Here is a 12,374-nt window from a genome sequence, read left to right on the forward strand (position 1 = left end):
TGCTTCATCCTCTTTAAGTTTCACAACAACTTTATGAGAGATGACATTCACAAAAATGTGTCATTTATTATGGTTGGTCATAATTTCTGTTCTTAAGGACTATCCCACAGCACTGAAGTTATGTGGACTTTGAAAAATTAACTTCAGCATAAATGTACAAAGGTTTGAACACTTATCCTTCTTCAGCAAATTAAAAATACATCACACAGACATTTCCTTTGGGTAAATTAGACAAGAACTGCATACAGCCAGACATAGCATTCATACCTACCCTTTGCCAAGCAACCAAGGTTCAGTTAACAACACACTGGAAACACCTTTCCTTTTGTCAAAGTTTGCCTGGGTTTCAAGGAGATTAAGGAAAAGGTTGTCCTCCTCGGGGCTTGGTGGCATCCACTGAGGAGGAGGAGGCAGTGGCACTTTCTTTGGTGTGGGCTGGTCCTCTCTTAGGCAGGCCATAGACCTGTGTTTCCCAGGAGTCTACAACTCTCCCAGTGAGAGTCAGGAGGGAAATGAAGGAGAAAGTACACTTCCAGGGATCAATCAGCCAGGTCACCAAGAGTTAGAAGTCCCTGAGCCTTCATTGTATACGGACACAGGAGGCTTCCCTGGTATGAGTCAGGAGGACTGGGAAACTACAGAAGGTGGTGAGGGACAAAAGACAAAAGGAGAGTCAGGGTGACAGAAGCCACATCATAGAAACAACAAACCACAGAGAAAACAAACAAAAAAAAATGGACTTTGGAGTCAGACAGATCTGACTTCAAATCTCAGTTCCATCACTTAACTAGCTATGTTCCCGAGACTACTGTTTTGTCTAAGCTCCTTTCTGGATTCCTGAAAACGCATCTCCTATGCCACAAAGAGAGTGTGAGATTGAGTCTAAACCAATCACGGTGTCAGAAGCATTCAAACCAGAGCGACTCCATCTTGAATAGGGGCTGGGTAAAATAAGGCTGAGACCTACTGGGCTGCATTCCAAGGAGGTTAGGCATTCTTAAGTCACAAGATAAGATAAGAGGTCAGCACAAGATACAGATCACAAAGACCCTGTGGATAAAACTGGATTGGGGGGAGTGGGGGGCAGGGGAAGACAGCTAAACCCCACCAAAACCAAAGTGGTGACAAAATTCCTCATTGCTCATTATATGCTAATTATAATGCATTAGCATGCTAAAAGACACACACCAGCACCATGACAGTTTACAAATGCCATGGCAACATCTGGAAGTTACCCTATATGGTCTGAAAGGGAGTAGAACCTCAGTTCTGGGGTTCTTCCCTTTTCCAGGAAACTCATGAATAATCCACCCCTTGTTTAGCATATAATCAAGAAATAACAGTAAAAATAGCCAATCAGCAGCCCTCAGGGATGCTCTGCCTATGGAATAGCCATTCTTTTGTTTCTTTATTTCCCTAATAAACTTGCTTTCACTTTACTCTATGGACTCACCCTGAATTCTTTCTCAAACCCTCTCTTGGAGTCTGGATCAGGACCCCTTTCGGTTAACAATGGTACCCATTTTCCTCCATAGAGACAGACAGCAGAGGGGCTGGCCTTGCTGGCCAGAGTCCCTCTCCAGGATCTGGTTAGGTGGGGCTGGCAGTAGTCCTTTCCTCTCTAGCTGCAGTGTTAGGGAGTGAATCTAAGCTGTGCACAGCCATATCCTCATTCTTGTGAGGACATCTGTCTGTAAAAGGGATGAATAGACTTGACAAAGACAGAAGCACAGATAAGAGAAAGAACGTTGTTGGTTTCAATGTTCCAAGCTTCTCAGTTCCAGGAACTAATAACACTCCTTTCCTTTGAAGCAAGTTTGAGCTCAATTTCTGTCACATGCAACAAGTCCAAAGCCCATCTGTAAAGTAGGAATAGTAATACCTAATCCTAAGATGTTGTGAAGATAAAATAACCTGCAACAAAGAACTCAGCAGTTCAGCCTGCTTGTGACTGCTTGGTATCTGCTTTAACAGACACCATGTATTTGTTCATCAAAGTGTCACTATCACCAATGAACACTAATTACACGAGCTGTTACTAGATTTTCTTTGGGAAGAAAATAACGAAGAAATGATTTGAGAAATGCTTAACAAAATCCTTCCTAAGAGACTTTCCAGAGTTTCCAATCTTCAACTCTGCATCATGAATTCCCAACTACACAAAGTAATATGACCACAAAACCCTATGTCAAAGAACATCTGTGAACATCTTGGGAACTGCTCTATGATATATGTGGCTAACTCAGTAGTTGTGCTACGGTAAATATTGCTGCAGTGAGAGTTTGACTTTCTGATGCCTTTCAGTTCCTTTTCTACATGAGCAAAAGTCTGACAGCTTTTACGCCAGTGCTGGCAATTACTATAAGACTTGGAAAAGTCACTTCAACTCCCTGAGCCTCAGTTTCTTTATTTGTAAGATGACAATGTTAGACTCTATGACCTTTTAAGCATCCATGCAACAATGTGTTTCTTTGCTTGTGGGAGTATAGAAGGTTCTGGGAGGATCAACTGTACTGTATGGATATCCTGGGTCTATAAGGGTCAAGAAAAGCCCAGGTGTTGAGTGAGAAAAAGGGAGCAGAAATGGTATACAGCATGAAGGTTCAGAGCAGACACCAGGATCAGCTAAGCTATTTGGAGATTGTATTCCAGTATTCTAATGTAAGTAATCTTTGGATTAACCAAACTTTCTTAAATTGAGGCTTCTTTTGACACCACATTCTGTGGATTCATACATTTTAGGTTTGAATGGAACAAAATCAAAGCCTTGAAAAACAAAGAGTTAATGTGACTGAATGTTTGCTCTATGGGTCCTCAAAGGCCAAGAAAACCTAACAAAAAAAGGTGATGAGGAACAAAGATCGTACAACTCAGACCTCTAAACTCCTGAATGTTGTGTTTCTTATGTTCCTATTCAGTTCAAATTTAACCAAGATACCCATAAACTGAACCCTCCTCTCTTCTGCTATCCTGAGCTAACCAGCAGAAAACCTTCTTGGGGATGCTTAGTAAGCAAGAAGAATAAAGAGTCATGAAATAACGAAGGAAAAGATCCTTTGAAAATTGAAAAACATTCCACAAATATATTATTTTTATTATTATTCATCTGTTTAAAGTGTAATTTTGGCTTAACCACAGACATGACTTCAGGCAAGTAATTCATCAGCTCTGCCCTTCATATAAAACGAATGCAGTAATGGATGGGAAAGATTAACTAGAAAATGATGGTGAACGTCTTTGAAAATTGAAGGTCACTGCGATGCTTATTAATTAATAGTAGCCATTCAATTGTGATGTTATAAATAGCTTTACACTCCAGCAGCACCCAGAGTAACCTGCTACTTTTTCGCTTGTTGCCATTTTGGTTTAGTCCATTCCTCCACTAACCTATAATTAGCACAACACCCTGGAAAATTAATCCAGCCTGGTGACTCAACATCAGGGAAATGAAACAGACTTCTAAATCATGTTAGAATTAAACTGGAGTTCAAGGGCTAAGTCCTCATGGTTTCAGAGGGAACTAAAAGCCTCAAACCCTGATTTTTCAGCTAAATATAGGGGAGTCCATCTTTCTAAACAACTGAGTTTCAACATTGCTATCAAGGTACACATATTTCTTATTAGAATTTTCAATCAGTTATAGAATAAGAAAGAGAACTGCAAGCTGTTACATTATGACTATGTATTCTCAAATATTCCTTGTAAGAATGTGCTTTGCAGAAGCTAAACCTGCTAATCAAATTAAGATAAACTGCCCCAATCTCCATCTCCTGGCAGAGATTCTGGGGCCAATCTGAGCAGGAGGGTTTTGAGGGGCTGGACTGGCAGAGGAAGTCTTCTGCTAGAAACTATGCAATTGCTGAAATCTGAGCATTCTAAGAGCCCATGGAAAGAGGTATCCAATAGCCAGAAGAGACCACAATGCAGATCAAAAGCAATATGGAAAGCTGGAATATGGAACCAGCTATCCAGGAGCAGGGAGATGAAAATGAGGATCAATGGGGTAAAAATGGATGGTGTGGGCTGGGCGCGGTGGCTCACGCCTGTAATCCCAGCACTTTGGAGGCCAAGGCGGGTGGATCACCTGAGGTCAAGAGTTCAAGGCCAGCGTGGCCAACATGGTGAACCCTTATCTCTACTAAAAATACAAAATGAGCCAGGCAGGCATGGTGGCAGGCGCCTTTAATCCCAGCTACTTGGGAGGCTGAGACAGGAGAATCGCTTGAACCTGGGAGGCAGAGGTTGCAGTGAGCCAAGATCGCACCATTGCATTCCAGCCTGGGTGACAAGAGTGAAACTCCATCTCAAAAAGGACAGTGTGTGCTTGGGGCACTTCTCCCAAAACAAGCTTTGCTTGCTTCACCTGGCATATAGTGTCACGGGTAGGTCAGTATGCTGAGTTAAAGGCTAGGAACTAGGTCATCAGAGAAATAAATAGATCCTTTCACCTTTCTCTTTTTTTGCTAAATTTTTTCACTTTCTAAATTAAATAGCCCCAGTGTCCTTTCCTTGTAAATGCTTATTAGCTTTGGCTGTTTTGTTTCCAATTTTTTGCATGGGATATGATTGTGGAAGTCTGCAGGCAAACTTTCCTAGTTAAATCTCAACTCTTCTAAGGCCAAAGCCATCACCTTTCCTTCTAGTCGAACTCTGACTTCAGAAAATACCACCAGTATTGTTTCAATTACCCAGTCTTAAAATCTAGTAGTCTTCCCTTTCCCTTGATCATCAACTCTAATTACCAGCTCCTGCAGAATTTACCTTACTTCTGCAAGCTGCTTTTCACTCTCATCACCCAGCTGCTTATTTGATCTTTTATATCCAATGCACTAATGCCAGTTTAATCTTCTTAAAGTACAGCTTCAATCATGGTATTCCCTGACTCAAAACATTTAATGGTTGCCTATTGCCTAATGAATCAAGGAGAAGTCCTGGGTTTGGTAGTCAAAACCTTGGTCTTAACTCCCATGTCTCCTCTCTATTTGACAATCCAATATCATGCATTTTTTAATGCTATGGACTATCAGGTATGAATCCAGCTCAACTACTACAAGTAAAAGGTATTCCAAAGTGGAGGCAGTGGAACCAATTTGCAGTGCCCAGGAAATAGGTCTGCCTTAGTGATGGGGGCTCAGAACAACTCGTTGCTGCTGCTGCTGCTGCTGCTGCTGCTGGAAAAATAACTAAAAGCTAATGTTGGGTTGTCATTAGATCAGTCAGATTATCAATCACATTATTTCTTAAGTGAAGGACAATACCACATTAAATTTCAAATGACTCTCCATTGGGGAATATACTGTCTTTATTAAGGGACAGGGAAACTTAAGAATTATTTTTCTTCAAGCTTTCTCCATTGACCATACTGACTTTTTTTTTTTTTTCCCAGCACAGACTCAGAACCTAGATTCCTATAAAAGTAATTGCTCTTGGCCAGACACGGTGGCTCACACCTGTAATCCCAGCACCTTGGGAGGCCAAGGAGCAGGGACAGATCACTTGAGGTCAGAAGTTCGAGACCAGCCTGGCCAACATGGAGAAACCCTGTCTCTACAAAAAATACAAAAATTAGCCAGGCATGGTGGCATGCACCTGTAATCCCAGCTGCTTGGGAGGCTGAGGCAGGGGAATCACTTGAACCCAGGAGGTGGAGGTTGCAGTGAGCCGAGATCACACCACTGCACTCCAGCCTGGGCGACAGTGAATGAGACTCCATCTCAAAAAAAAAAAAAATAGGTTGGGCATGGTGGCTCACGCCCGTAATCCCAGCACTTTGGGAGGCCGAGGTGGGCAGATCATGAGGCCAGGAGATCGAGACCATCCTGGCAAACATGGTAAAACCTCGTCTCTACTAAAAATATAAAAATTAGCTGGTTGGGGTGGCACGTGCCTATAATCCCAGCTACTTGGGAGGCTGAGGCACGAGAATCACTTGAACCCAGGAGGCAGAGGTTGCAGTGAGCAAAGATCATGCCACTGCACTCCAGCCTGGCAACAGAGCGAGACTCCATCTCAAAAAAAAATGATAAAATGAAATAAATAATAAAAAATTTTAAAAATAAAACTAATTGCTCTCTTTCCCCAATATTATCATTTTTTTGTTTTTTTATTTTAAGACAGAGTCTCACTCTGCCGCCCAGGCTGGAGTGCAGTGGCGTGGTCTCAGCACACTGCAACCTCTGCCTCCCAGGTTCATGCCATTCTCCTACCTCAGCCTCCTGAGTAGCTGGGACTACAGGCGCCTGCCACCATGCCTGGCTAATTTTTTGTATTTTTAGTACAGACGGGGTTTCACCATGTTAGCCAGGATGGTCTTGATCTCCTGACCTCATAATCCACCCGCCTCAGCCTCCCAAAGTGCTGGGATTACAGGCGTGAGCCACTGTACCTGGCCACTATGCTTTAAAAGAAAACATTAGCAAGCTGAATCCCAGTACCATATATAATGAATTATACACCTCGACCAAGTGGGATTTACTCCAGGAATGCAAGGTTGGTTTAATATCTGAAAATCAATTAATGCAACACATCGTATCAACAGAATTCTTTTAATGACATGATTATCTCAATAGATGAAGAAAAAGCATTTGGAGACAAAGATCCAATACCTTTCATGATAAAAAAATGATAATAAGGAAAAAAAGAACAAAAGAGACCCCTCTCAACTTGATACAGGCATCCATGAAAAACCCACAGCTAACATCCTTCTCAATGGTGAAAGACCAGGTATTTTCCCCATAAGATCAGTAGCAAGACATGGATGGCTGCTCTTACCACCTCCATTCTACACTCTACTGGAGGTTCTAGTCAGGGCAATTAGGCAAGAAAAATAAATAAAAGACAACCAGATTGGAAAGATATATTATCTTATATATCATTAATATACAAGATAACAACATGATCTTGTGTATTAAAAATCCTAAGGAATTCACAAAAACTATTATAAATAATAAACAAATTCAGCAAGGTTGCAGGTTACAAAATCAATACATAAAATTCAATTGTATGTTTATACACTTGCAATGAACAATCCAAAAGTGAAATTAAGAGAACAATTCCATTTATAATAGCACCAAAAGGTAAAATATTTAGAAACAAACGTCCTGAAGAAGGACAAGACTTGGCCGGGTGTGGTGGCTCATGCCTGTAATCCCAGCACTTTGGGAGGCCAAGGAGGGTAAATCACTTGAGGTCAGGAGTTCGAGACCAGCCTGACCAACACGGTGAAACCCCGCCTCTACTAAAAAAAAAAAAAAAAATACAAACACCGGGCACAGTGGCTCACACCTGTAATCCTAGTATTTTGGGAGGCTGAGGCGGGTGGATGACCTGAAGTTGGGAGTTCGAGACCAGCCTGAACAATATGGAGAAACCCCGCCTCTACTAAAAATACAAAATTAGCTGGGCGTGGTGGCAGGCACCTGTAATCCCAGCTACTCAGGAGGCTGAAGCAGGAGAATCACTTGAACCCTGGAGGCAGAGGTCACAGTGAGCCAAGATCACACCATTGCACTCCAGCCTGGGCAACAAGAGCAAAACTCCATCTCAAAAAAAAAAAAGTCAGATACTTAATACTTATTACTAAGTATTAGAGAAGATGTGTAGAAATCAAAACCCTCATACACAGCTGGTGGGAATATAAAATTGGAAAACAATTTGGCAGTTCCTCAAAAAATTAAATATAGAATTAACATTTGACCCGCAATCCAAGTCCTAGGTTTATGTCCAAGAGAAATGAAAACACATATCTACACAAAAACTTTTACTTCAATGTTTATAGCATCATTCATAATACCCAAAAGTTGGAAACAACTCAAATGTCCATCATGAATAGATAAACAAAATATCCATATAATGGAATACTATTCAGCCATAAAATGGAATGATGTACTAATGCATGCTACAACATGAATAAATCTTGTAAAGGTATGCTAAGTGAAAGAAGCAGACTCAAAAGATCACATAAGATTCCATTTATATGAATTTTCTAGAATAGGCAAATCTATAGAGACCAAAAGTAGATTAGTGGTTGCTTATCTCTAGGGGCGTTGGGGGAAACAGGGAAATGGGAGAGTGATAGCTAAAGGCTACAGAGTTTCCTTTTAGGTGATGAAAATGTTCTGAAATTGCCAACAGTGGTAGTTGCACATATCTGTGAATGCATTGAAAACTAGAATCGTACATTTTAAATGGGTAAATTGTATGGTATGCAAATTATACATCTCAAGAAAGCTGTTACAAAAAAAAGTCAATATTCAATTAGAGTATTCAAGGTATGAACATTGATGACAATTTTCTGGTTGCCTTTTTTTTTTTTTTAGAAAAAACAAACATATAGTATATAATGGATATAGATTTGTATCCATCAAAATCCAGTACATTAAATATCATTTTACTTTGCTTTTTCTGAAACAAATTAAAACTCACCTGAACCTTCATTTGCCAAAATATCGAGACATTGAATTACAGTTATAATTACGGCTCCCCCACTTACCTTCCAGGAGGATTTATTCAGGTTGCAGGGCTCCTCTGCAGTCAAGAGCATCAAGAAGGGCCCACTGGTACATGGTGGGTACTTCCTGATGCTTTTGTCTGCAGAAGAACTGGTTAACTGGTTAATACTGGTTAACAGTGAAAGGACAACAGTCTAAGCTTGCATAGGCTAAAGTACTTTGAGGAAAGGTGTTTCTGGGGCTCCTCTGCCCTGCCCTACTAGAGACTGAGGCATTTTCTGAGACTAGAAGTCCTGGGACCCAACCAGTCACTTCTCTTTGAGCTCTTTCTACTTCCCTGGCCACTGTGAGCCAGCAATACAGATCAGCTTGCTTAAGACCATCCCTCCTACTGAGAACAGCTAGAAAAGCTGGGAAGAATACAGGAAATACCAGTTTGAAGGCACTGGAAAGTTTCTAAGAAAATGTGAACTCAAAGGACCAATCCCAAAGAGAAAGGAAGTACAGAGAGGTGAACCCATCATTTGGTATTGCTTTTCCTTTAATGTTTTTGCTGATTCCTAATCAGCAACTGAGAAGCCCAAAAGAGAGCTTACAGGGCTGAGATGACAAGAATTGGAGATCAGGAGCCATTAAAGAGGAGGTACTCTGGTAAGCACCATAGGATTTCATTTGATATGGTAATGTTACATTGCTGGCTGCTAGTGAACCAAACCTTCCAGGATTTATGCCTCTGGGTGGTCCTCTTCACATTGGTTTTGGGCTTGGCCATATAATTTGTTTTCTTTTGTTTGTTTCTTGAGAGATGGGGGTCTCGCTACATTGCCCAGGCTGGTGTGCAGTATTCACAGGTGTGATCATAGCACACTCCCTCCTCAATCTCCTGGCCTCAAGCAACCCTCCTGTCTCAGCCTCCTGAGTAGGTGAGACTACAGGTGTACACCACTGCATCTGGCTTATGTGATTTGTTTTTATCAATAGTGCATTAGTAAAGGTGAAACAAACAAAGATTAAATATGAACTTGATCACTGGGACTTGTACTTTTGGATTTCTCCCTGTTAGAATCTAGCCTCCATGCTTAAGTCAAGGTTATCCCAGTGGAGAAATAGGCCATGTGGAGAGGCCCTCGGGGATGGAATATTGTATAGAGATGCCATGTGAAAGCTTACTAAAATGCCCCAGCCAAGTGCCCAGCTGAATGCAGCTTTACGAATGATCCCAGCCAATACCAAATGAAGAACTGTTCAGTCAACCCAGATAATTGCCAGAAATCACTATTGTTTTAAGCCACAAATATTGAAGTGGTTTGAGATACAGCAATGAACAACTAAACCAGTTGGGAACCCTAAAGAATCCTACAAGTAAGATGGGCCAAAAATAGACTAGCCCTCACAAAGACTGAGGTCCAGAAACCCACAGAAACCCTCCTAATCCGTGACTGAATTAAATTGCTTTTTTTTTTTTTTTGAGGTGGAATCTTATGTGTTGCCCAAGCTGGAGTGCAGTGGCACGATGTCAGCTCACTGCAACCTCTGCCTCCCAGATGCCGAGTAGCTGGGACTACAGGTGTGCGCCACCACGCCCGGCTGATTTTTGTATTAGAGACAGGGTGTTACCATATTTGCCAGGCTGGGTCTCGAACTCCTGACCTTGTGATCCACCCACCTCGGCCTCCCAAAGTTTGCTTATTTTTTATTTTTTATGGCAGTAAGTCTTTATTTTTCATACAGGGTTCCACTGCAGGTAACCATCAGAGAACACCTTGCTATTTTCAAATATACAGACTGAACAAAAGCATTTTAGCATGCTGCCTTACTGTACATAGAAAACTGGTGAACATCTTCAGACACTAAGACCAGGAAATAAAATGGGTTAATGCTATTTGTTGATACGTTTATGAATCACTCAGCAGTGTTAATATAAGCTATCTTTACCTGAAAACAGAATTACAATCACTCACTCTGGCAGCACTGGGCAATTCCAAAATGCAGGTCTAGTGAAAGGTAGGTACAGCCAGCAAGCAAGCAAGGATCAGATGCCATGTCTGCTTCTGAAGGGAGTGACTGATTTGGAACCAGGCTCTGCAGATTTTAAGAACTGATGCAGCCATCTCAACAGCTTAATATTGAGTTTCCCCTACTTTGTATGTTGGCAGTCAACAAAAGTGAGAATTTCTGAAACAAGCTAAATAGGATTAAAAAGCAAAACACTGTCCATGTAACAACGGAATTGCTGCTTCACAACTTGCCCAGTTTTCACCTGTTGTCCTACAAAAACCTCTCATCTGATAAGTTTTAGTGAAAATCTCTAGCAACCATAACAGACTTTTCTCAACCCAGCTCTAGATACTAAGTATCAGAAACAAGGCTTGTGAAGTGGATGTGTCCACAGGAAAATGCAGTGTTTCTACTGGAGGTAAGTGTCAAGCTTCCTCTTGATGTTGTCAAAAGAATCTGCTCCCATATAATCGGTCTAGCCCTGTTCCCACCGCTCCTTCCATTCTTCTGAGGATACAAAGACTGTGCCATAGCTGGGATCCCCCCAAGAGACAGATGTGATATGGCTCCTGAGACATTTTCCACATTTACGTATGAGAAGGTGTCTTTGACAAGGCCAAATTGTTGAAGCAGAGGTAAAACGTTGGTGGTAAAGATGTTCCACCATAGGATGAGAAACTCTGGATGAGTCACGTTGGGATGGTGGGACTCATTTTTGACACTTTTTGTTTTGGGATCATAAGTATAATTCCATGGTTTGACTTGTCCCAGAAAACCCACAACTTTGGCACTTGCACCAAACACTTTAAATGCTGGGAGGTAGGACTATATAGAGATGCGGCTTAGGCTATAAATAAACGGCAGGTGTTTTCTGATATCTGTTGTTGCCCAGCTGCAAAAAAATGTGTTCCGTATGCCTTGTTCTCCACCATCAAAACTACCTTGCTCAGAAGCAAGATGCAACAGCTGATTATATGTTTCAACTGAAGGCTGATAAATTCAGAATTGAAGCAGTCAGGCCACCCTGGGTCAGGTGCTGCTGACAATTCTTCTGTCTCAAAAAGATCATCAATATTTGCTAGGACCAGAGTATCTGCACCCATGAATACACATTTTGAATACTATGTAAGTGACCAGCAGTGGAGCTTTGTCAGCCTGACACCCAACTCTGGCCTCTTCATTAAGGTTGATGAGCAGAATCACCACTGTCCAAGACATCTACCATGATGATTTCATCAAAGACTGTCTCTAAAACTTTTCTCATAGAGTCTGATACCTGCAGGGTGGCGAGCATGACTAGCCTTCTGGTGGTCCTGTGCTGTTTCAGAGATGAGCCCAGGACCAGGGCACCTTTGGTGTAGGCATCATTTGTGGTCAGTGTCACAAAGACCTGATCTGTCATGGTGCTGCCAGAGGTGCAGGTGGGCCAGGGCAGCCGCAGGTTGGTGGCTCAGAGAAGCTGGTGCCTGGAAGGAGCATGGCCAGTGAGGAGGCACGGCAAGACTTAAGTTGCTTATTATATGTATTCCCAACTGCTTGTTGAAACTAAAGTGAATCCTCCCTTAAATAACATATCAACTAGGACCTCAGGTCATCTCTATAGTTTTTAAAACACAATTTTCCATTTCAAAAAACTATACTGATAAAAATATAAGAAGTGACTGATAATCAAGAGAAAAATCAGACAATAGAAACAGACCCACAAGAGATCCAGGTATGGAAGTTATCAGACACAAACTATAAAACAGTTGTGATTAATATGTTCGAAAAATTAAATGACAAGATAGTTTCAGCACAGATGTGGAACTCATAAAAAATTAAAGTGAATTTATAGAAATATATACAATAACTAAAATTAAGAACACAATAAGTAGACTTAACAGCAGATTAGGCCAGGCGCGGTGGCTCACATCTGTAATTTCAGCA

General features: G+C 41.5%; 1 pseudogene; it reads right to left on the reverse strand.

Annotated features, from left to right (window-relative positions):
- Positions 1–10,736: 10,736 nt before the first annotated feature.
- On the reverse strand, positions 10,737–11,850 carry LOC101134036 (glycogenin-1-like; annotated as a pseudogene).
- Between the last annotated feature and the right edge of the window lie 524 nt (positions 11,851–12,374).

This window comes from Gorilla gorilla, chromosome 1, assembly GCF_029281585.2.
Source record: "Gorilla gorilla gorilla isolate KB3781 chromosome 1, NHGRI_mGorGor1-v2.1_pri, whole genome shotgun sequence".
In the NCBI taxonomy this organism is placed as follows: Eukaryota; Metazoa; Chordata; class Mammalia; order Primates; family Hominidae; genus Gorilla; species Gorilla gorilla.